This window comes from Solanum dulcamara, chromosome 1 (genome assembly GCF_947179165.1).
Source record: "Solanum dulcamara chromosome 1, daSolDulc1.2, whole genome shotgun sequence".
Classification (NCBI taxonomy): domain Eukaryota; kingdom Viridiplantae; phylum Streptophyta; class Magnoliopsida; order Solanales; family Solanaceae; genus Solanum; species Solanum dulcamara.
In genome coordinates this window covers 32,691,990-32,718,781 of record NC_077237.1, presented here as the reverse complement: position 1 = coordinate 32,718,781, position 26,792 = coordinate 32,691,990, and positions in this window count along the sequence as shown.

Below are 26,792 nucleotides of genomic sequence, written 5' to 3'. Positions count from 1 at the left end.
TCTACAAGCAGGTAGAGGTCCAAGGTCCCAGTATCACTAGTATGCATGTGATCTTATATTTCTTTTGCCCCTTGAGTGCTTATAATATATGGATTTGAGTTTTATACCCGTACATGCTTTTGTGCCTTACTGACTATTTGCTATTTATTGTGAATTCCTTATTTGGCATTATGTATATGTGGTAGATAATTTCTTTTAGTAGTGGATCATTTTGTCTTTGTCTAGGTGGTTGGAGAAGTGGTCTAATAGCTCTTCTTATCTTTGTGGATTGCTAGTTTTGATTCTATTAGCATCCCATTTTTTCTCTTCTGGGTTACTTGGCTTAGATGACTTATTTGTCTTCTTGGCGTGTCCCGATTAGTAGGGGATATGTGGGTTGGAAAGATAGTGCATGAAGGCATGTGTAGCCTTTTGTAGGTTATGATAGATCTCACTTATTGATTCTTTCTGATGTCGTGATCTTATCTTTGGTTCCTAATGCTCATAGTTGAGTCTTTTCTCTTTTAGTCTACCTGATGGGTTCCTTCATATTAGTTGTGGTGTTTGGGTGTAGTGGTCAAGTTGTGAATTCTTCTTCTTTCATGTTATAGCATTGGATACTTGTATGGGAGTTAGGAAAGTTGGAAATTGACTTGTTACAAAATATGTTAAGTATAGTGATGACTTGGTTGGAAGTGTTCTGTGGAAGACTACTATAGAATTCATAGAAGAGACAAAGTAATATGCTTATGATCGACCAGCGGTTAGATAAAAGGGGAAATTATGGAGTGAAGGCACCTATTTTGTTGAGTACTGATTCATCAAACCAGCTTTGGGGTACTTTTGCCATTTATAGACTTTCAGGTGTTTAGAGATTATTATTTCGAATCCTAATTATGAGAATGTTCTACATTAGTTATCTTAGTAGTTTAGTATGTTAAACGTTTGGTTGGGGTTTTGTCTGGTGGGGGTCCATTGGTGGATTCTAAACTACAATCTTCATTAAAGATTGACAATTTACTTAGCAGACTCACCTTCAAGATGTAGTCAAAGTAATTCACAGGATCAACAACTCTTTACTTTCTTCAGGATCGAAGCTTTGCGTGTATTATTATGGTTAGCTTGTTCTCTACATACCGACTTAGTTTCCATTGAATTAGGGTGCTTTACTTATATTTGCAATCGAGGGGTGGTACATGGATTCATGGCTTCAATTTCCATTGCTTTTGTCTTAGATTCTCTGATTGGTTCATATTTCTAAGAGTTCTGTTCGTATTAGATTAACAGTGGAGTTGGACTTAGTATGGATTTTTCACCCGTGGATTTTTTCATCCCTTGGAGTGGCTTATTCAATTTTGTAAGTACTTTTAAAACATAAGACATGGGTTTCGGGAGTCATTGAGATTGAACTTTGGGCTTGTACCCTAGGTTGAGTTACTTATTTCGGCTTTTACTACTTTTCGATGTATAGGTGGTACTTGTCTTCCTTTCATCGCTGTTGTTCGCCTGGTTATTTGGGTAGTGTTTAGATGGTGCTGGGAAATGTTAGTATGTTTCAGGATGGGTAGGATACCCATGATGGCTAGAGGGTGTTAGGTGTGGAATATAAAGTAGATAATTTGACTTATGATCTAGTTAGCATTTTCTCTTATCTGTTAATCACTCGGTTCTGTGGTATAGGTTCATCTCAGCTTAGTATGTTGTATTCAGTTGCATTTGGCCTGGTTGGAAAGAATTCAACATCCAATGAAAGGTATTGGTGGTTTGTTTATGTTTTGGAGCGAAGAGGTTAATTAGAGAGTTTTCTCTTAGCTTGGCTCTGGGAAGGGGTGTATGGATGTGTGGCAGAGCAAGCATACCTAGTACCCTAATCTTTTTATGCCTTTGGGTTCTTTTCTGATCCTTGACTTTCGAGTACAAAAGTTCTTTTAGTAATAGATATATTAATGATCTTTCAGGTCAATTTTTTCTTCTCCTGGTAATTTTAGCATTTAGAGCTTTCCTATCATGATCCTAACTCAGTTAGTACTTGTTGGTACTGACAGTTTGATCACTTGGACGTTCGTTTGAGTTTTATACTAGTTTAGGTACTGTGTAGCTCTTAGAGTTTGAATGGTTGACTTCGGTAAAAAAATTCAACAAGATGGCCACAAAATTGAATTCAGATGGTTCCATTAGCTCCGAAATGGTTGATTTGGGCTAGTAGCATGGTCAGCTCGAGTCTCGAGGATTTTGGTGTGAGTTTGAGCCATTTGTCATTTTATCTTTAAGTTTTGGCGTAAGGTTCACTTTAGTCAACATTTTGGAAAATGTACTCGGATTAAAATTCTGCCAGCGAAGTTAGCTCCAGAATGTTGAGTTTGGTTTAGAACAACCTTTTGTGTTGTTTCTGAGGTATCTAATCTCATTTCGAGACCCCTTTGTTGATTTTGGCTTAAAATAGTGCTTTCATGTGGGACCCACTTTTTTAAAGAAGATCTCTAATGGAAATTTTGAGTGCGCCGTTGAGTACAGAACATTGAATTTAGTAGGGAAACATAGTTATTTTGCAGGCACGGGGTTCAAATTAATCTCGAGCACCCCATCAGAGATCTTGACATTGGCCAAACCCAGCTGATGTAACTCAACAGGTGTAAGGTCCTTTCCTTTAATCCTTTGCATTTTTTTGCAATGAACCACGTTCGTAGAAGCCAAGTGCATTGGCCTCCACATTCACAAAGCTCTAGCAATATTTGCGGAGACCAGCCCCTTTTACACCGTGTTCACGGATTGTTGGGTCCCTGACCCTCTATGATCTAGTTCTCACTATTAATTATGAATGAAAATGAAAACAATTGTTACACCCCATACTTTTGTACTTTGGAACGCATTCTTAAGTCTCTTGAAAGGCTGTTAAGTTCTTGGAAGGATCGTAAGCCTCTTAAGTTTTTTAAGGTTTCCTAAAGTTTCTTAAAGCTTCTTAAGCCTTCTTAAGAACTCTTAACCTTCTTAAGACTTACCATGTGAGCCGGGTAATCTATAATGCTATCAAACAGCTCTAAGGAAAGGAGAATGCGATACCCCATAGTAGAGAAGATTGGAAATAGAGTTATAAGAATCTGGAAGAAGTTGGAGACCGAATAATGAGTCGTAGGACACGACTTATTTACGTAAGCTTTCAACTTGGAAATCTTACATACTTAAGCTTCTGGAGTACATATCAAGCTTACGTAGCAAGGATTACATAGGTTCATAAAAGAAGATGAGCTTACAAACCCATGAGGGGGAAAAGTAAGTGCCACGTGGCAGCATGGGAGAGTGCCATATGGAAGCAGCTAGGAGTGCCACATGGAAGAAGCTGGAGCAAAGGGGGTGGGCCCCCACATGCCATATGGCAGCCCGTGATTGGAGGAAGGGATGTGTTGTCCCAATGAGGGCTTGACACGTGTCACCACTTAGGGCTTGACATGTGTCACCACTTAGGGCTTGACATGTGTCACCACTTAGGGGATGACATGTGTCCCCCCAAAGTATCCAATATATATACAGATCTTATGACTCATTAAGTTCTATATTCCTCTAGAAAATTCAAGAACAAGAAAGAAGAGAAGAGAAGAAACTAGAGAGGGAGAGAGCTACGGTTTTGGAAGGAAAAAAAAGGTGAGTTTTTCGATTTTTCTCTATGAATTAATTATCTAGGGTGTATCACGATGTTATGAAGGTATTAGTAATGAAAATTTATGCTTTTCAGCAGCACCAAAATGTTAGCAAGCAGCCACAAAGTTATAGGCGTCCTAAAGGAACTTCCGAGGCAAGTTTCAACGAGTTTGATGAGTTTCGGGCAAAGTAATGGATTCCCTTTCAAATAAGAGTTTATTATGTTATTATGAGGTATATTACATGTCTTAAATAAGGTTTGAAGTGGAAAAATTGCATAAGGATGATTGACGTTAGAAACAAACTAAATTGAAGTGGTTATAGCTAAATCGAAGTCGAGTAGTGGGTTGTCGTTGTGGTGATGCGGGTGCATCTTGTTGAGTTACATGTTGCAGGGCTTTAAAGTGTTTTAAAAATGGTGTTGGTGCTTCTGGTTGCGGCCACATGACCCTCCATTTGATATGGTTAAAGATTTTGCGAAATAAAGATTAAAAAACTCTATTTTCGTATCGTAGTTTGGAGGTAGTTTTTTGGAGCTTATATTGTGTATGGTTGAAGTGATTTACTTATAAATATGCTTCTAGTTGTTGTTTGTGGTATGGTTGTAGATATTGTGGCCGAGTTGAAATCTCGGGGATGTTGAATTTATAGGGGAGATGCTGCCCGATTTTCGGTAGATTCGAAACTAGTAACAAACTAGTCGAGGGTAATAGATAAGGAAATAACTCCTATGATTACTTGGGTGTACAGTTGGAAATTGGAAAGTGAAAGTTCATTAACCTTATTATTACTTTCATGTTAAATAAGTTCAAGAGACGACGAGGCAAATGTGTAAGAGTAATCCCTAAGAGGTATGTGAAGCTTACCCTTTCTTTCTTTTGGCATGTCTTAGCCTTAAGTGATTGATATATAAAATGTGGGGATAATTCCATTCATATAACCCCAAGTATGACTCATAAGTCTTATTCACTTCTCGATGGTAGAATTCCTATACTAGTTGAGTTATTGCCTCTCAAGGCTTCTATATGATGGAGAGTTGTAAGTATGTGAAGTTATGTCCTTTCTTTTGGCATGTATTTGGTATGAGTAAATAGAGCTATACTTTTTTTCTCTTGGTATGATTTTGATATAAGTATGAGTTTGATGAGTTTCGGGCAAGGTAAGGGCTTCTCTTTCAAATTGGAGTTTATGATATTACTATGAGGTATATTACATGTCTTAAATAAGGTTGTAAGTATAAAAATTTCATAAGGATGCTTGATGTTAGAAACAAACTAAATGCTTGATGTTAGAAACAAACTAAATTGAAGTGGTTATAGCTAAATCAAAGTCGAGTAGTGGGTTGTCGTTGTGGTGTTTTGGGTGAAGCTGGTTGGGTTGCATGTTTCAGGGCTTTAAAGTGTTTTAAAAAGGGTGTGGGTGCTTCTGGTTTTAGCCAAATGACCCTCCGTTTGGTATGGTTAAAGATTTTATGAAATAAAGATTAAAAAACTCTATTTTTGTATCATAGTTTGAAGCTAGTTGTTTGGAGCTTGTATTGTGTAAGGTTGAAGTGATTTACTTGTAAATATGATTCTTGTTGTTTTCGGTGGTATGGTTGTTGATATTGTGGCCGATTTGAAATATCGGGGATGTTGAAGTTATAAGGGAGATGCTGCCCAATTTTCGGTAGATTCGAAACTAGTAACAAACTAGTCGAGGGTAATAGATAAGGAAATAACTCCTATGAGTAGTTGGTTGTAGAGTTGGAAATAGTAAAGTGAAAGGTTATTAACCTTAGTATTACTTTTATGTTAAATAAGTTCAAGAGACGACGAGGCAAACGGGTAAGAGTAATCCGTAAGAGGTATGTGAAGCTTACCCTTTCTTTTTTTTGGCATGTCTTAGCCTTAAGTGATTGATATACGAAATGTGGGGATAATTCCATTCATATAACCCCAAGTATGACTCATAAGTCTTATTCACTTCTCGATGGTATAATTCCTATACTAGTTGAGTTATTGCCTCTCAAGGCTTCTATATGATGAAGAGTAGTAAGTATGTGAAGCTATCTCTTTTCTCTTGGCATGTCTTTGGCATAAGCACGTAGAGCTACCCTTCTTTCCTCTTGATATGTCTTTGACACAAGAGTGGTACTATGATGGTAAGGTAATGTAATAATAAGGCTATGACACCAAGCCCATGATGGGCCAGGTACGATATATGTAATGATGACTCCTTGAGGAAAAGTAGAGACTAGGTAAAACTTATTGTTTCTCTTTTTTGGCATGTCTTAATTGTAAGTAAAATGTGATACGAGCTCTGGGGTAACTCCACTTTTAATTCCTAAATGTAATCCATATCTCTTATTCAGTTCTGAATGTCAAACTCTTTTAGTAAGTTGAACTACCTTCCTTGAACTCCATAGGTTGACAAGTACTGGATGCATAAGCTCCTAGTCCTAAGGACTATGTGACGACGGGTATCCCTGATTATATGAACTGTTAGTATTACTTTAGTACATATCTAGGGTACCCGAGATACTAGGTGATATAGGCCTCAATGGAATTTAGAAGGCACTCGCAATGGCTACACTACTATTCTGGTCCTCGGACGATAGCTTAATCTTCTTACATTGTCGAGTCTCTGATAATGATTTAGATTGTATATGGTTACTCACTACTTGATTCGTGTATACTATAATACATCTTTCACCGAATCCCATAAAGGGCCGGGTATGGTATATGATGATTATGACACCGAGTCCAATAAAGGGTCGGGTACGGTATATGATAATTATGACACTGAGTCCCATAAAGGGCTGGGTATGGTATAAGATGATATGATGACATCGAGTCCCATAAAGGGCCGGGTACAGCATATCATATGTGGATCGGACCAAACATTCCTCGGCAGTACTATATGATATGTGGATCAGACTGAATGTTCCTTGGTAGTACTATATGATATATGGATCAGGCCATCGTTCCTCGGCATTATTATACGATGTGCGGATTAGGCCGTACGTTCCTCGGCATGTACTTACAATATACATGGATCAGGCTTTATGTTCCACAGTCCTAATAATATATATATATATATGCATATAATGACAGAATGATGTAGATGGTACACCGAGTCCCCAAAATAGGCCAAGCACAGTACATGATGGTAATATATATGACTTTCTTTTATACGATGCGAGTACGATAAATGGTTAAATGTTATACTTGCCCCTGCATCCCTACGCCAACTATAATTTCCTTATGATGTCTATGCTTTACATACTCAGTACATATGTCGTACTGACCCTCCTTTCTCAGGGGGGCTGCGTTTATGCCCGTAGGTACAAATACTCACTTTAGGGATCCGTCAGTGTAGGAGTTCCCCTCAGCAGTTTAGAAGCGCTCTATTATGCCGGAGCCTAGTTTTGGTATTAACCCTTGATGTATATATTTATTTTTTCACAGGTACGACGGGGGCCCTGTCCCGCCTTATGTTATTGTTCTTACTCTTAGAGGTCTGTGGACATGTATGTGGATTGTGTATGGGTTGTATATGCATGTATGTACAGTGGTGCCTATGATAAGCCTTGCTAGCTTATATGTTATCCTGCCTGTTGATGTTCCATAACTTAAATAGGGGACAAATTTACTTACAGATAGCAGGGATATACACGAATGCCCAACTCGGGCACCCGTCATGGCCTACAGGGTTGGGTCATGACAAAATTAAAGAAAAAAAGGCATATAGATAGAAAGATAAAAAAAGAGGAAATAGAAAGCAGTAAAAAGATATATTAAACCTTAAGATCTCAATTCATTAATTCTACAAGAAGCATCGAACTCTTACGATGACCACGAGGGAAATAGATTCACCCCGCAACCAACATTTCTAATAAGTTTTCAACCAAAAAATTATACCAAGATCGCTCTGTCAAATTGTTCATAATAGCAATATTCACTATCAAAGTAATCTACTTGAAAGAAGAACCTACACTAGATATTTATAGTTTTAGGTAGTTATTATAAAGAGGCCCAAAAGTGGCCCAAAATAGGCAAAATAGTGAGTTGGGTCATCCTTGTAGAATGAATATGCGAGCTAGGTTGACCTTGCCTAATGGATTTGGTAGATTTCTAAATAGGTCGGTGAGCTGACTCTTGGGACCTATTTCTCTAGACTTGAGATTTTGGTGAGCTAGGACCATCACCGAGTCTTTTCGGTGAGTCGTAGAAGAGCCAAGCTTGCAGAATATGGCAACTTCTTCAATCATCTTCCCTTCACATGTTTAAGCGATCTCTAAATCATGGAACCCTTTCTTCGCCATCAACACAAGCTCAAGAACCTCAAGCTTCATGAATAATCCTTGCATTCTTTGAAGGTCCCGATATTGACTTCGAGTGAACGGTCTTGGTAAATCTAAATTGTATCATTTTCTCCTTTTTGAAAGGAATTTAACCTCAAATTCAACTCATCATCACCCTCATCTTGAGTTTTAAATGGAGAAAGGTCGTAAACATTAAAGGTGTTGTGAACTTGATATTACGAAGAAAGGTCGATTTGTATGCATTGCCATTAAGTATTTCAAGCATTTGAAATGGACCATCACCTCTTGGCATCAACTTAGTTCTCCTATGAGAGGAAAATATCTCCTTGTGAAAATTCACCCACACCCAATTACCCGGTTCAAGTACAATCCTCTTGCAACCCTTGTTCACCTTCTTGGCCACCTCTTGGTATTTCTTTTCTAGGTGAAATCTCACCTTCTCATGATGTTTCTTCATAACTTCCACTCTTTTATTTCCATCTAAGCTTAAAACAACATCTTGAGCAATAGGAGTGAGATCTAAAGGGGTTAGGGAATTAAAACCATGCACCACTTCAAATGGAGTCATGCCAATAGTTCTATGAACAACTCGATTATAAGAAAATACAACTAATGGCAAATGTTACTCCCATAAGGCCAAATTTTCAATCAAAATTCATGGAATTAAGATGGAGATCACAAAAATCCATAAAATACCATACTTTAATTTGATAGAAAATCTTGAGAAATTGATTGCGCTTCATGGATGAAAGGATTCATGAATCAATACTCACATACTTTGACTGAGAACACTAATTAATTTGGAAGAACTTGAGAATTTTGATGGAGAAATTGAGTGAATTTACTTGAAGTCTTCAATGGAAACCCTTGAGAGCCTCTTTGTAGAGAGAAAAATATTTGATAGATGTATTATAGAAGAATGAATAGAATTAGAAGCTTAGGTTAATTTATAGAGTTGAATTAGGTCCTAAAAATGTCTAGGTTCATTAACTAATAATTTGGAAAAAGTCTAAAACGCCCTTAAATTTTTTTTATTTTGGCCAAGAAACCTTCCCAAGTCTGTGACCTGTCGTGGCCCACTCGGCCATAAGCTGTCCCCAGGTCCGCGACGCGGTCCTGTCGCATACCACACTATTTTGTGGTTTCTTCGAAAATCTTTCTTCCGTTCTACGGATCCTAAAAATCCACCGATACCATGGGCCGTGGTGGTGATGTGGTCCTTGACTTGAACTTTGGAAAGTTGAGTTTCACAAAAGTCCCCATGGCATGTGGATTCCACCACGGCTCGTGGTGTCTTCCCTTGGTAGGTACCCTGAATTAGGGACTTGGGAGTTGGGCCTCATGGACCACACCACGGCTGATGGTTCACATGGGCCATGAAGGCATCTGTGGTCCCTTCTCAATTTTGCCTTTACAAATAGTAACCTTCACGAACTCCCTCCATAACTTGTGGTGATCACTAAGGGCCACGAAGGGTCTTGTGAAGAGTCACCTAATGCCAAAAGCTGAGATTTATTTTCTTGGAAACTTCTTTTGAACTCATTTTCCAAGTTTTCAACTTTTGTGATATTATAATATCTCCCCCTTGGGAACATTCATCCTTGGATGGGACTCAAACTAGCATGAATGGAATAGGAAAGGATCATAGCAGCCCAGCATGAATGCAAAACATCTCAAAAATACATAAAATATGAAATCCTCAATCTCAAGTTAAAATGTTACTTTAAAACTCTTTCCATGAAAATGAATACCTATGAAAACATGAGAATGACTGAAACACATCATTTGGGCTGAATGGATCATGAAGAAACTTAATACCTCAACTAGGTATAGAATGAAAAAGATAAGGATATCACGACATCATATCAGCTTCGGTTCCCATGTAGCACCCTAAACCTCTTGGTTCCTCCACAAAACTTTAACTGAAGCTACATCTTTATTTCTCAACTTCATAACTTGCCGGTCTTGGATCTTAACCAAAACTTCCTCATAAGAGAGACTCTCCCTTCACCTCAATGTTGTCCAAAGGTACGATAGACTACAATCACCTATGAACTTCCTCAACAAGGACACATGAAACACCAAATGTACCGATGCCAAATTCATAGGCAAATGCAACTCATAAGCCACCTTGCTAATCCTCCCCAAACTCTAATTTGGGCAAACATAGAAGGTACTTAGCTTCCCTTTCTTACCAAAAAACATTACACCCTTCATGGATGAAATCTACAAGTAAATCCAATCATTAACTTCAAATTAAACTTCTCTTCTCCTTATATTCGAATAGAACTTTTGTCAACTTTGGGTTGTCTTCAGTCTTTCTCTAATTGACCTCACCTTCTCTATAGTCTTATGTACCAACTCGAGTCCTATCAAAGCAACTTCACAGACCTCGAACCAACCGAGAGGTGACCTACACCTCTTACCATATAAGGCCTAAAATAAAGCCATTTGAATGTTGGAATGATAACCTTTATTATAGGCAAATGCTATCAATGAAAAATGGTCATCCCAATTACCTTTAAAATCAATAACATAGGCTCTCAGCATGTTCTCTAGAGTCTGAATGGTATGTTAGGCCTGACTATCTGTTTGTTGGTAAAAAGTTTTACTAAGCTTCACTTGAATACCAAGACCCTTTTCTAAAGATCTTCAAAACTGAGATGTAAACTAAGTACATCGGTCCAAGATGATAGACAATGAAATACCTTAAAGCTTAACCAACTCTCGGATATACAACTTAGCATAGTCTTTGGCTAAATAGGAGGTCTTAGTAGGGATAAGATGAGCTATCTTAGACATTTGGTAAACAAACAGCCAAATAAAATCATGTTGCCTACGAGTAAGAGGAAAACCTGTAACCAAGTCCATATTCAAGGCTTCCCACTTCATAGTAAGAATCACAATATCTTGAGTCAAACCTCCTGGTTTTTTATGCTCAACTTTCATGACAATTAGGTCATTTAGACACAAATTCCATAATGTCCCTTTTCATGCCATTCCACTAATACACTTCCCTCAAATCATGATACATTTTTGTGGAAATCAGATGAATAGAATACCACAAACTATGATCCTCGAATAATATCATTTCTCTCAAACCGTCAACATCGCAAACACATAGCTGACCTTGATATATCAAAATACCATCTCCTCCATAGGAGAAAACCTCAATGGCTTTTTCATCAACCGTCTTCTTCAACTCAACTAGAGTAGGATCACTATCTTGTTTTGCCTAAACATCCTCCACTAAAGATGATTTGGATCCATTTTGCATCAGAATACCACCATCCTCGGAGTCGACCAATCGAACACCCAAATGGGCCAATCTATGAACATCCTAAACTAGCTTTTTCTTCTTATCCTCAACATGGGCAACACTATTCATGGATAACCTACTAAGAGCATTGGCAACCACATTTGCTTTTCCTAGATGGTATAGCACACTCACGTCATAATCCTTCAATAACTCGAGCCATCTCCTCTGTCAAATATTAAATTTCTTTTGAGTGAACACATATTGCAAGCACTTGTGATTGGTGAATACATCCACATGAACACCATAAAAGTAGTATCTCCACAACTTTAAACCAAATACCACGGTCGCTAACTCTAAGTCATGGGTTGGGTAGTTTTTTTTATGCACCTTAAGTTTTCTAGAAGAATAGACTATCACTTTACCGTTCTGCATTAAGACATAACCAAGATCAACTCTTGAAACATCACAATTGATAACAAACCGATCAAAAACTTCCGACAAAGTCAACACCGGAGCGGAGGTAATCCTATCCTTTAACTCTTGAAAACTCTTTTCACATACCTCGGACCATTGAAATTTCACCTTCTTTTAAGTCAAACTAGTCAAGAGAGATGAAATGGAAGAGAAAACTTCCACAAACCTTCTATAATAACCATATAATCCCAAGAAACTTTGAATATTAGAAGGGTATAACGGTCTAGGCCAATTCTTAACCACTTCAATCTTCTTAGGATCAACCATGATACCTTCACCAAATACAATATGATCAAGGAAAGCAACTAATCTCAACAAAATTCACACTTATTAAAATTAGAAAGCAATAGACGGTCCTTGAGATTTTGCAAGACAATCCTCAAATTATCGGCATGCTCCTCCTCACTTTGAGAGTAGATTAAAATATCATCAATGAATATAATAACAAACATATCTAAATATTGCTTGAACACCCGGTTCATCAAGTCCATAAAAGTTGTAAAGGCATTCGTTAGTCCAATAGACATAACCAAGAATTCATAGTGACAATACCAAGTTCTACAAGTCGTCTTCAAAATGTCACATTCCCTTACTCGGAGTTGATGATAACCTAATAGAAGATTGATCTTTAAAAAGTAGCTTTCTCCTTGAAGTTGGTCGAATAAGTCATCAATCCTTGGAATGGGATACTTATTCTTAATTGTGACCTTATTCAACTACTGATAGTCAATACACATACAGAGAGAACCATCTTTTTTTCTAACAAAGAGAACTAGAGCACCCCACGGAGAGATACTCTGTCTAATGATACCCTTATCCAATAAATCCTTCAGTTGATCATTTAAATCTTTCAATTCTGCTGGGGCCATATGGTAAGGAAGAATAGAGATAGGATGGGTATTAGGGAGAAAATCAATACAAAAGTCTATTTCCTTTTCAGGAGGAACACCTGGAGATCATTGGAAAAAACTTCTGGAAACTCATTGACAACTAAAACTAAATCAACAGTAGGAACTTCAAAATTAGTATCTATAACCCATACTAGATGATAAATGCAACCTTTGAAAATCATTTTCCAATCTTTAAGGTATGAGATGAATTGTTCCTTAAACACGAAATTATTACCTTTCCATTCTAGGATTGGATCATCTGGAAACTGAAACTTGACCACGTGGGTCTTTCAACATATAGAAGCATAACATCCATGAAGCCAATCCATACACAGAATAACATTGAAATTGGTCATATCAAGCTCTACAAGGTCAACAGAGGTGATTTTATGAAAAAATGAAACTGGTCAATTTGTATAGACTTTTTTAGCCACAACTGAATCACCAACAGAAGTATAGACCGAAAAAGGCTTTAGTAAGATATAGGGACTAACAATGAATCTCATATCAATATGTGGAGTAACAAATGATAGAGTAGCACATGTGTTCACTGTTGCCACACACTTCACATCATATCTACTACTACTGAACTACATTTACTAGAGCTTGTTGCTGCCCCAAAGTTATATTATTAAAGTCAGTAGACATCATGTTTTGTGTGTCTGCAATCTGCACTGTTAAAGCTGTAAAAACATCTACTTCAAGCATACCTGCCTATTTTTAGACAATAGGCCTAGATTTTCTTCCATTCCATTCTGTATTTCCTTAAGATACATGGTTCAGCAATATGTAGATCACATCATATGACTTTTCTAAAGTCTGTCCACCTATAGCAAAATCAAGAAGAATATTGGTGTTGGGTTACAACCCTTCAATGAATGAATAGACCAACACCTCGTTAGCTTAGTGATAATAAGGACAGTTGATGAGTAGAGATTTAAACCTGTCCCAAGCTTGGTATAAATATTCACCATACTTCTGCTTGAAGCTCAGTATTTTGGCTTTTAGTTTTGTTGTCTTCCCTAATGGAAAACACCTGATCAAGAATTTGTGAGCCAAATCTGTTACACCCCACACTTTTGAACCTTGAAACGTGTCCCTAATCTTCTTAGAAGTAGCCATAAGAGGCTACTATCTATACACATTAAACAACTCAAAAGAAAGAAGAATGTGATACCTCGTGAGAGGGAAGGTTAGAAATAGAGTCGTGAGAATTCGGAAAGAGTTGGAGGCTAAAAAAATGAGTCGTAGGACTCGATTTACCTACGTATGCTACTAAGTTAAAAGTCTTATACACTTGCGCTACTTAAGGATATATCAAGCTTACGTAGTATGTATTACATTGACTCTTAAAATAAGACGAGATTACGAACCCATAGGGGAAAAGAGAAGGCGACACGTGGAAGCAAAAGGAGGTGCCATGTGGCAGCCTAGGGAAGTACCACATGGAAACAGGTGACCCACCTACTTGGGGTCAAGTAGGTGACCCACCTACTTGGGGGTGGGCCCCACCAAGGACACGTGGCAGCCTTGGAGGCTAAGGGTGGATCTGTTGCCCAATAAGGGCTTGACACGTGCCACCCATAGGGGCTGACACGTGTCACTTCCTAAGGGACCATATATATGTATTTTAATGACTCTTAAGTCATTTGGAACTCAAAAATCAGTTCAAAACGTAGAGACAAAACGTGAGAGAAAGGCAGCCATGGCTTTGGAAGCTGAAAGGTAAGTTTCTCGATTTTTCTTCTGTGAATTAATTATCTACGGTTTTCCTTAAGCACGTGGATATGTATGTACATATTTTATGATGTTTATGGAACCAAAACTTCAGCTTTACAATTGGAAACTTAGAAGAAAGAAGAAGAGAAAAATGTTGGAGACAAGAGAGAGGGGCTACGGGTTAGGCCCTTTTGGGGTAAGCTTCCGAGTTTCACTCCGTGAATTAATTATTTGAAGTATCCCTAAGTTGTGTATTGGTGTTTAATAACCTAAAATTTCAATTTGGGGCAGCGAAGAAGTAACACAAACAGCCCGCTCAATTTCAGCGCGTTTGGAGAAGTTCCAAGTTGCGCTTTGATGGTTTTGGCCAAATTCGGGTAAGATGATGTTTGTCCTTTCAAATTTGACTTTATGGTACTGTTATGGAGTGTATTATACACCTTGTATGTGGCTGGAAATGTGAAAATAGTATATAAATGCTTGGCGTTGAAGACAATCCAAATTGTAGTCGTTATAGTAAATTGTCGTCAAAGTAAGGCGTTGTTCTTGTGAGTTGCTGATGCAGGGGTGTGATGTGTTGTTTCAGGGACTAAATATATTCTAATGTGGGTTAGGGTGCTTCTGGTTGAATCCACATCACCCCCCGTTGCGTATAATTAAAGGCGTTACAAAATAAAGTCTAGACGCCCTATTGTGATATCATATTTTTGAATAAGTCTTTTGGAGTTTATGTTGTATATTGTTGGTGTGAATTGCTACAGGTTGTTATTGTTGGTTGGCTGTAGGTATTAGGGAACTAATTGTAAATTTGGATAGGGCAGATTATAGGGGAGGTGCTGCCCAATTTTTGGCGACGCCTTAGCAAATAACAGAACTAGTCGGGGAAACGACTAAGGAAATAGATTCCATTAATACAAAGGTGTAACCTAGGGTGCTGGAACGTTAAGAGGGGTTGATATTCATATTACTTTCATGTTGAATAGGTTCAAAGGACGGCGAGGCAAACAGGATAAGGAATAATTCAGAAAAGGTATGTGAAGCTTCTCTTCGTATGTTTTTGGTATAGGTATGTAAAGCCTATCTTTTCTCTTTTGGCATGTCTTAGACGTAAGAAGAATATGATATCAGCTTTGGGGGAAATTCCATTCCCAGGTTCTGAATATGACTTCAGGACCCTCACTTACTTTTGAATGATTAAACTTTAAAGTAGTAAGCTGCTATCTTCGAGTCTTCTATATGACTGTATAACAATTGATTCGACTAAGCTCTTATTTGTAAAAAAGAAAGGCTCTGAGATAACCAATGCTCGGACTTCTATACGATATTTCACATTGGTATATTTCTAATATTTCCAAAAACTCCTTTTTACATAGTCTTTAGTGACAGTTAGAGAGTATACGTCAGATACCTTCTGCCCTGATCCCTAAGTGAGGGTTCACTTGATGACTTCATTGAGTCTTAGATAATGATTTAAACTCTGTTTTGTTTCTCACTACTCTACTCGTGTATACTGTAACACTTCTTCTCTGAGTCCCAAGTCGGTCATCAGATTCGTGCAATTTACTACATTATTCGTTGAGTCCCTCGCTAGAGAGCCGACATCCGTATGTAACTATATGATGTGTTGTAATAAGGTGACGATGGCCTGGGGCCTGATACTGATACTATATGATGTGTTGTAATAAGGTGACGATGGCCTAGGGATTGATACTGATACTATGATGATGTGTTGTAAGAAGGTGACGATGGTACGGGGCCTGATACTGATACTACATATATGATTCACCGGACCCCTGATGGGGCCGGCTATATTAAATATTTGAACATGCATGTTTTTGTGATTCATAGAGTACTGGTACATGTTTCTGATTTGATAATTGGTTCCCCTGCTTGTCTATTTTGGATATACCTCCAGTTGTACTATGTTACATTTTACATAATCAGTATATATGTCGTACTGACCCCCTTTCTCGGGGGGCTGCGTTCATGCCCGTAGGTACAGATACAGGTTTTGGGAGTCCATCGGTTTAGGATTCCATGCAGCTCAGCTAGGAGAGGCTCCATTGTATCGGGGTCTAGTTTTTGATACTATCCACTGATGTATAGAATTGTTTTGTCCATTCGGGGGTACGGAGGGGGCACTATCCCACCATATGTTGTTATTTATCTTTTTAGAGGTCTGCAGACATGTATATGTGGGTTGTGTATGTCAGTTTGATTCAACTGGGTCTACCTGATATATGAGATATGCGATTATGTTATGGCAGCCTTGTCGGCTTGCGTGCCCTGTCATGTTGTGATACAAACGAAAAGGGCTACACGTTTATGAAAATGTTATCTCCCAGTGGGGCTCTGTTACATGACATTGTCTTATTTACAATTCAATGTGACCACAGCTAATAGATACGTGTACGAGGGGTCTAGGTCAGACCCCAGTCGCGGCCTATGGGGTTGGGTCGTGACAAAATCATTTTATGTAGAAATGGAATTAGGTGGTTCCTATTTCAACCACCTTCTAGCCTCCCCTAATAGAGAAAATGGAAATAAGGTCAGCCTTACATAATCAGGATGTCACAACCCAACTCCGTAGGCCGTGACTAGTGTCCAAACTGGAAACTCATGTACACCCTTGTTAACTATAATCAAACCACTCATAATTTAGAACTTAAGGAAATAGAATGTTATCTCAAAACTGTCACATATTTATATATTAACACAACCTATCTCTTGAGGAGTTACAACTTATCAATAGGTAACATAATATATAAGACGACGAGGTTGTCATAGCATGTGGGGTCATCCTGTTATATACATATACTCAAGACGACAAGAGTGCCACTATGAAAGGGAATGTCCAAAAATGTAATTCATACTAGCACAGTTGAACATCATCTATATATAACCCATACATATATCTACAGACCTCTAAGAGTACCAACAGTATCATATGGCGGGACAGGACCCCGCCGTACCCCTAAATAAACATATGTATATATTAAACAAGGGTTTATACCACAAGTCTAGGCTCCGATACAAAGGATCACCCCAAGATAGCTGAGTAGGAATCCTAGACTGAGGGATCACCGAAGCTAGTACCTATACCTGCGGGCATAAAATACAGCCCCCCAAGGAAGAGGGTCAATACACGATATGTACTGAGTATGTAAAGCATGAAATATAATAGGAGAGATCATAACTGAAGTAGAGAGTCCAGGAGATAAGTATAATAATCAAGAACTCATTGTACCTGTGCCTTACAAAACAAATCGTGCATATCATAATCATATATCATACCCGGCCCATTATGGGACATGGTACCATAATCGTATCATTATAATATCATATCATCATATACATATACCATACTCGGTCCTCTAGTAAGGGACTCGGTGAATGAAATCGTGTACATGTATACCGTACCTGGCCCATTATGGGACTGAGTGCCATAATTATATCATTGCATCATTATATCATCCTATAGAATACCCGACCCTCTAGTGAGGGACTTGGTGGATAATGTAGTAAATTGTGCATGATAACATACCCGACCTAGGACTCGGTGAAAGATGGATTAACGGTATGCACAAGTAGAATATCATGAACAACCATATATAATTAGATCATCATCTGAGAATCAATAGAACAATCATAATGAACTATCATTTGACGATCCGGATAGTAATCGTCTCAAGTACCCTCTGAATGTCATTAGGTACCATATCAAATGGAGCCTCAAGAATCATAGACATATATCATGATAATGCTAAAAACCTTATGGAAATAGAGACATTTGTCATCGTAAAGTCCTTGGGAATATGAGCTTATACATCCATTTACTATTCAACATATAGAAGGCTCGAGGGAAATAGCTCAACTACTTTAAGAGTTTTACCGTCAAGAAGTGAATAAGAGTCATGAATCATACTCGGAGCTTATGAATGGAATTACCCCCAAAGCTCTTATCATATATAACTTATATCTAAGACATGCCAAAAGAAAGAAGGAATAGCTTTACATACCTTTAGCTCTTATTCAGAACACGACACGTATACACTTCACGAAGCATCTCAACCTATATTAAGATGTCAAGAACTATGCTTAAATTACGTGAAGGTCCAAAATGTATTCTAACGTTAGTAACTCCTTTTTAGAAAATTAGGCGATGTTTCCCTTATATTCAAATCAACTTAATAAAAACAAAGCCAACATTAATACCCACACGTTCATGTACTATATCATATCGAGGCTATTCGAGACAAGACTCAAAAACACGCCGGACAGCCCGCATGCTATGCCGAATTAGCCCACACATGACATTTGATCATAACCCTTTAACACAACAGCTCGGCCAACATGCAACACAACGTGTAACTTTAGCTATTATTAATCTTCCAAGCTCAACAGGAATAAAAATGTACCAAAAAAGTCCCCAACACAGCCCAAATGGAAAGTTAACATTAACATAAACAATTCCCTTTACTTTTAATAACACATAATCCATAATCATAATAGCAAAACAACAATCAACTCAATTTGGTTTATGCAATTCCGATTCTGCCCATTTCAACACCAATATTTATTTATGGGGTTTTCTCACTTTCAATTTCATTTAGTTCCTTATCCTCATATAACAGCAACAACCACGATGTTAGTTAAAATTGATTCACCCTTTTTACTTCAAAACAGCCCTTACATGGCTTCAACACCCTTCAACAGTAACGTGTATAATTTCATATTTCCAGTCCATATTTACACATCCACAACATGTTTAAATCCTTACTAAAACATGTGAAAAGGGGATCAAACCTTACTTTAACAAGTGGGCTTCTTAAACTTGCTGAAATTTGTAGGTTTACATTGAACCTCCTTGCTGCCCAAACGATGAATCCCATGTTGCTAATCATCTCCCAAGGGGTCAAAATTACCTTAGAGAATTAATTTAGGGACCACAATTTAGGAGCTTATTTGCTGCAAACATGGCAGAAGCTCTCACCCTCTCTTTCTCTATTTTTCTCTAAGTTAGGAAGAAGAAGAATAAGCTAAAAATGAGCTCTTAGTCATTAATTTTGACTTATATACACAGCTCTTAAGAGTAACACGTGTTCATCCCCTAAGGGTGACATGTTTCCAGCCCCTACACATGTCCATCCCCCTAGGGTGGCACGTGTCCAGCTCCTACATGTGTCCATCCCATTCATGCACCAACCAACTGCTGCCACATGTCTTGGTAGGGCCCACCTAGTAGTTTAGTTTAATTAACTGAATTAATCATAATTAATTACTAGTCCCCACTTAATTCATCACAAGTTTGTAAGTAGTTGCATCACCTACTTGCCCTTTTCATAAAATACAACCCACACATTCTAATAGGTGCATCACCTACTTGAAGTAGGTGCATCACCTACTTACTCTTTTTAGTAGGTTTGTAAGCTAGTCTTACCTTAAGAACCTGTGTGATCCTTGCTACTTAAGTTCGACATATACTCAAGTAACTTAATTATGTAAGACATACAAACCTGTAGCTTAAGCAATTAGGTCGATTACCATGACACATTATTTTTCCTCAATCTCCTTTCAAATCCTTCCAAACCTATTTCCAACCATCACTACTCACATAGAACTAGTCTATGCAAAATATGGGGAATTATATCCTCCCCTCCTTCGGATCATTTGGTAACGTCACAGATAAATTGGATCACATGGAAACTTTAGAGGAGCTTAAAAAAATGTTCTGATGTACAAAAGTATGGGGTATAATGTCATGACCCAACCCCGTAGGCCATGATGGGTGCCCGAACTGGGCACTCACGTATATCCTTGCTATCTGTAAGTAAATTTGTCCCCTGTTTAAGTTATAGCACATCAACAGGCAGGATAACATATAAGTCGGCGAGGCTTATCATAGGCACCACTGTACATACATGCATATACAACCCATATACAACTCACATATATGTCCACAGACCTCTAAGAGTAAAAATAGTAACATAAGGCGGGATAGGGCCCCCGCCATACTCGTGAACAAATAAATACATACATCGAAGGTTAATACAAAAACTAGGCTCCAACAAAATGGAGCGCTTCTGAACTGCTGAGTGGAACTCCTACGCTGACAGATCCCCAAAGTGTGTATTTGTACCTATGGGCATGAACGCATCCCCCCAAAGAAATGAGGGTCAGTACGACATATGTATTGAATATGTAAAGCATAGACATCATAAGGAGATTACAGTTGGCATAGGGATGCAAGGGGAAAGTATAACATTTAACCATTTACCGTACTCGCATCATATAAAAGAAATTCATACATATTACCATCACGTACTATGCCCAGCCTATTAGGGGACTCGGTGTACCATCTACATTATTCTATCATCATAAGCACAAACATATTATTAGTGTTGTGGAACATACAACCCGATCCATATATATAGTAAGTACATATCGAGGAATGTATGGCCCAATCCGTATATTATATAATAATGCCGAGGAACGTTAGGTCTGATCCACATATTATATAGTAATGCCGAGGAACGTTCGGCCTGATCCACATATCATATAGTAATGCCAAGGAATATTCGGCCTGATCCACATATCATATAGTAATGCCGAGGAATGTTCGGCCTAATCCACGTATCATATACCGTACCCGGCCCTTTATGGGACTCGATGTCATTATATCATCATATACCATATCCGGCCCTTTATGGGACTCGATTTCATAATCATCATATACCGTACCCTTCCCTTTATGGGACTCGGTGTCATAATCATCATATACCATATCCAGCCCTTTTTGGGACTCAATGTCATCATATTATCATATACCGTACCCGGCCTTTTATGGGACTCGATATCATAATATCATCATATACAATACCCATCCCTTTATGGGACTCAATGTTAGATGTACTATAGTATACACAAATCAAGTAGTGAGTAACTATATACAATCTAAATCATTATTAGAGACTCAATAATGTAGAAGATTAAGTTATCGTCCGTGGACTAGAATAGTAATATAGCCATCTCGAGTGCCTTCTAAATGCCATTAAGGCCTATATCACTTAGGATCTCGGGGACCCTAGACATGTACTAAAGTAATATTAACAGTTCATAGAATTTGGGATACCCGTTGTCACATATTCCTTAGGACTAGGAGCTTATGCATCCAGTACTTCTCAACCTATGGAGTTCAAGGAAAGTAGTTCAACTTACTACAAGAGTTGACATTCAGAAGTGAATAAGAGATACGGATTACATTTAGGACTTAAAAGTGGAGTTACCCCAGAGCTCGTATCACATTTTACTTACAATTAGAACATGCCAAAGGAGAAGAGAGGATAGTTTACGTACTTACTACTTTCCTTCACATAGAAGGCTTGAGAGTGGTAGCTTCATTATTATGGAAGTTCTAATATTAGGAAGTTGGTAAGACTCATAAATCTTGCTCGGAGCTTTATTGATGGGATACTCCCCAAAGATTGCATCATGTGATACTTAGATCAAGATATGCCAAAAGAAGAGAGAGGATAGGCTTTACATACTTATGCCAACGACATGCCAAGAGAAAGAATAAGCTCTACATACTCTCTACTTTCCCTCATGGAGTCATCATATGCATATATCATACCTGGCCTATCATGGCTCGGTGAATAATTATAGCATAATAGCATCATACTTATATCAAAAGCATACCAAGAGTAAATAAGTATAGCTCTAATTACTCATGCCAAACACATGCCAAAAGAAAGGAGATAGCTTCACATACTTACAACTCTCCATCATAAAGAAGCCTTGAGAGGCAATAACTCAACTAGTATAGGAATTCTACCATCGAGAAGTGAATAAGACATGTGAGTCATACTTGGGGTTATATGAATGGAATTATCCCCATAGTTCGTATATCAATAACTTAAGGCTAAGACATGCCAAAAGACAGAAAGGGTAAGCTTCACACACCTCTTACGAATTACTCTTACACATTCGCCTTGTCGTCTCTTGAACTTATTTAACATAAAAGTAATACTAAGGTTAATGACCTTTCACTTTCCCATTTCCAAATCTACACCCAAGTACTCATAGGAGTTATTTCCTTATCCATTACCCTCGACTAGTTTGTTACTAGTTCTGAATCTACCGAAAATCGGGCAGCATCTTTCCTATAACTTCAACATCTTCGAGATTTCAACTCCTCCACAATATCAAAAACCATACCACCAACAACAACCAGAATCATGTTTACAAGTAAATCACTTCAAGCTTACACAATACAAGCTCCAAACAGCTAGCTCCAAACTACAATACGAAAATAGAGTTGTTTAATCTTTATTTCACAAAGTCTTTAACCATACCAAACGGAGGGTCATGTGGCTGAAACCAGAAGAACACACACCCTTTTTAAAACAATTTAAAGCTTTGAAACACGTAACCCAATGAGCTTCACCCACAACACCACAACGACAACCCACTACTCGACTTCGATTTAGCTATAACCACTTCAATTTAGTTTATTTCTAACGTCAAGCATCCTTATGCAATTTTTCCACTTCCAACCTTATTTAATACATGTAATATACCTCATAGTAATATCATAAACTCCAATTTGAAAGGGAATCCCTTACCTTGCCCGGAACTCGTCAAACTCGTCGAAACTTACCTCGGAAGTTCCTTTAGCGCACCTAAAATTTCATGGCTATTTTCTAATGTTTTGGTCAGATACAAACCATAAATATTCATTAATAACACCTTAATAACATAGTGGTACACCAATGATAATTAATTCATAGAGAGAAATCGAAGAACTCACCCTTTTTTTCCTAAAACCGTAGCGCTCTCTCTCTCTAGCTTCAAGTTTTCTCTTCTCTTCTTTTCTTGAATCTTTTTTTTGATAAACATGAAGATTAAAGGATAAGTATGAATTAAAGTAATCAAACATATATATATATAGGCCACCTTAGGAGGGTGACACGTGTCAACCCCAAAGTGGTGACACGTGTCAAGCCCTAAGTGATGACACATATCAAACCCTCATTGGGCCAACACATCCCTTTCTCCAATCACGGGCTTCCATGTGGCATGTGGGTACAACCCCCTTTGATCCAGCTACTGCAACGTGTCACTCCTAATTGCTGCCACATGGCACTCTCCCATGCTGCCACATGACACTTTTTTCCCCTCGTGGGTTCATAATCTCATCTTCTTTTACGAACCTATGTAATCCTTGCTACGTAAGCTTGGTATGTACTCCAGTAGTTTAAGTGTGTAAGATTTCCAATTGGAAGCTTACGTAAATAAGTCGAGTCCTACGACTCATTATTTGGTCTCCAACTTCTTCCGGATTCTTCTTACTCTATTTCCAATCTTCTCTACTATGGGGTATCTCATTCTCCTTTCCTTAGAGTTGTTTGATAGCGTTATAGATTATCCGGATCACATGGTAACTCTTAAGAAGCTTAATAGTTCTTAAGAAGTCTTAAGAAGCTTTAAGAAGCTTTAAGAAACTTTAGGAAACCTTAAGAAGCTTAAGAGGCTTATGATCCTTCCAAGAAACTTAAGAGCCTTTCAAGAGACTTAAGAACACGTTCCAAGGTACAAAAGTACGGGGTGTGATATATAAGATAGGAGACACTCCAGTTGTTATGTAAGTGTGTAACACCCCTTAAAAACATTGTATATGGTGTTCATATTCTTGATAAAGATGATACTACTTCTATAATTTGGGCATTACTTTTTATATGTTGGTCTAAATTAGATGATTCAAATTTTTGAATAACTCCAACATCATTACCTACAACTTTTGTAAAGACAATATCTTAATATTTGGAGGCTAAGTAAGTCAAACAAATTAATCTTTGAACGACCTGGTGCTGTTACGAAATTGAGTATTTATAGAATTTCACTCATATCTCACTATAGAATGCTCCAAATTAGTTTATTCTTAAACTACATGAAAGTAGACTAGATCTAAAATTCATATACAGACATTAAATCCTAAAGAGGAAGTTATCTTATTTAAACGTAGCTCCAAAAAAGGGTATTCCATAAAAAGAAGATTCATCTCACCAACCATGAAAAATCTAGATCCATTTTACATCACCCATGACATCACAATCCTCCATTAAGTTTTTAGATTTTTCATTAGAATTATTTTAATTATTGTTAGGTACCTCCTTCACACCTATAAATACCCACCTTATTTCATCATTTTGTTCATTCAGCTTTCTCAAACAACTCTTCTCTCTATACACTTCTTTAATCATTCTCAAAATATAGTTTTAGCTTTCAGTAGTGTCAAAATACTATTTTGGTGATTCATATACTCCGGATAGTACACAAAATACTCCATCGAGGAGAAAAGTCTAGGATTCAAGAGTGTTCATTAAGTCCTTTGATTCTGAGTAAAGTTTCGGATATAAGGTGTATGGTATTGATTCATGGATCCTTTCATCCATGAATCCCAAATGAATTATCAAAGTTTTCTATTTAATTCAAGTATGAAACTTTATGAGTTTTCATATCATGATTTTAAATGCATAGATTATTAAATATTTCAAGTTTAATTACTTGTCTTATAATAGCTTATGTTGGCTCTTAAATGCATTGAATTATTGATTTATCAAAGGTCTTTATATGAAGGCATGAAAAGATTTTAAAGTAAATTGGTGGGTTGTTTCAAGTATGTTTTAAATTGGTGTATTCCATTACTCTAATGCCTAAAGTATTATGATTATATGATAAATTATGTTCTCTCATGTCTAAAGCATTTTGATTATATAATAAATTATATTTATTTACCCAATTATTTCCAAGCTTTACTCTAAGGTATGTAAGGCTTCAATGAGAGTATTCCTTCCACTCTCATGCGTAAAGTATTTTGATTATATGATAAACTATATTTATTTTCTTTAGGCTTTACTCTAAGGTATGTGGGTGTTTATCCATGGGTTCTTCCACCCATGGAGTCCAAAACTCTTTCAACTAAATTTCTTGATTTCAAATAAGATTTTCTTATATGTAATTCTTATTTCTACTTAATAGCATAAATCATGGTTAAACTAATGATTATTGGTCTATTTTGATGCAAAATAATTTTATATGTATGAATTGATGGTTTGCAAGTATTTTTTCTATTTATCTCTTTAAAGGTTCTTGAAATTCATGGTGGATTGTTTAAAGCATGATTTTTAATTAATGGATTTCAAAGTATTTATGTGTAATTTCATTTACATACATGTTTGAAAGTTGAAGTGATTTAAACCCACCTAGTTTTACTATATTTTCAATAAAATTTGACTCGAAACCTTTGACTCCAATAAATATTTATGAAAGCAATATTTATGATCAAAAGGGAGTCTTATAAAATAAAAAAATGATCAAATGATATGAATGATGGATTCTTTATGCTATAAGGACAATTCTTGCATATTTGAATCACTAAAGAGTTTAATGAGCTATTCCACCTAATGTGATATTTTGAATTCTCAAGCTATATGCTATGATTATTTTAAGGTATTAAACTATTCCGTGGGATTGACTTAGCACCGAATGGGCCATTGAGGTGGGATTCGATAAGGAAATCATAGTAGCAACCCCTTATCTCATTAACTATGTGCCAATATAGAAGCCCTTGTAGGCTTAGGATAATGGATCCATGAAAGCCCTTAAAGTTAAAGTTAAAGAAATAAATGAAGTTGACAGAGTTCTACCTAGCAAGTAGTCACCCCTGCCAACGTAGGGGGTTATATTGGATTCCATGTAATATCTCGTATGGTCCTAATGTCGGTATGGTCATCTTACCACAAAATGAATATTTTAAAAGATATATATATATATATGATTGATTATGCATGTATTGCTTTATGTTTCATATTACATAAATGCTTTAGTGTTTCCTCAATGTTTATGCATGCCTACATACTTAGTACATTCAAAGTACTGACACATACTCTTTTGCCTACATGATATCACCATATAGGGACCGTTGTTCCTCCTTGTTCTCCTCCACGTGGCTAGTTGAAATTTTGTTTAAAGGCCACTTTTAGTTAGTTTCCATATTTCGGGAATAATACTCATTTATCTTTCTAGCTTATGATATGCTGAGATCTCTAAAAACTTACTATGGCAATTCATTCTATTTTAATTGAGGGTGAGCTAGGGACTTGTCTTAGCCCCTAGTAAGTCTAAAAATTAGAGGTATTGTTGGACATTTTTAAGTTGAAGATTTACAATTATGGTTTTCGCTTATTTTTGTCTTATCATTACCTATGAAAGGCTAAATGAATGCTAAAAAACTTATTTGAGGTACTTTCGGGTTCCTCATTCACTGTGTTACCTCTATCCCTAGGCTTGGGTTATGACAAACTTGGTATCAGAGCCTCAGGTTTTGAATGGTCCTTAGAGTCCAATATACCGTATTGAATAGAGTCTTGTTCATGGTTGTGAAGTGAGCCACAATTATGAATAGGATACTATGAGGCATTTAGGAATATTTCTTTTCTTTTATTATCCATATCGTGCGATAGAGCAT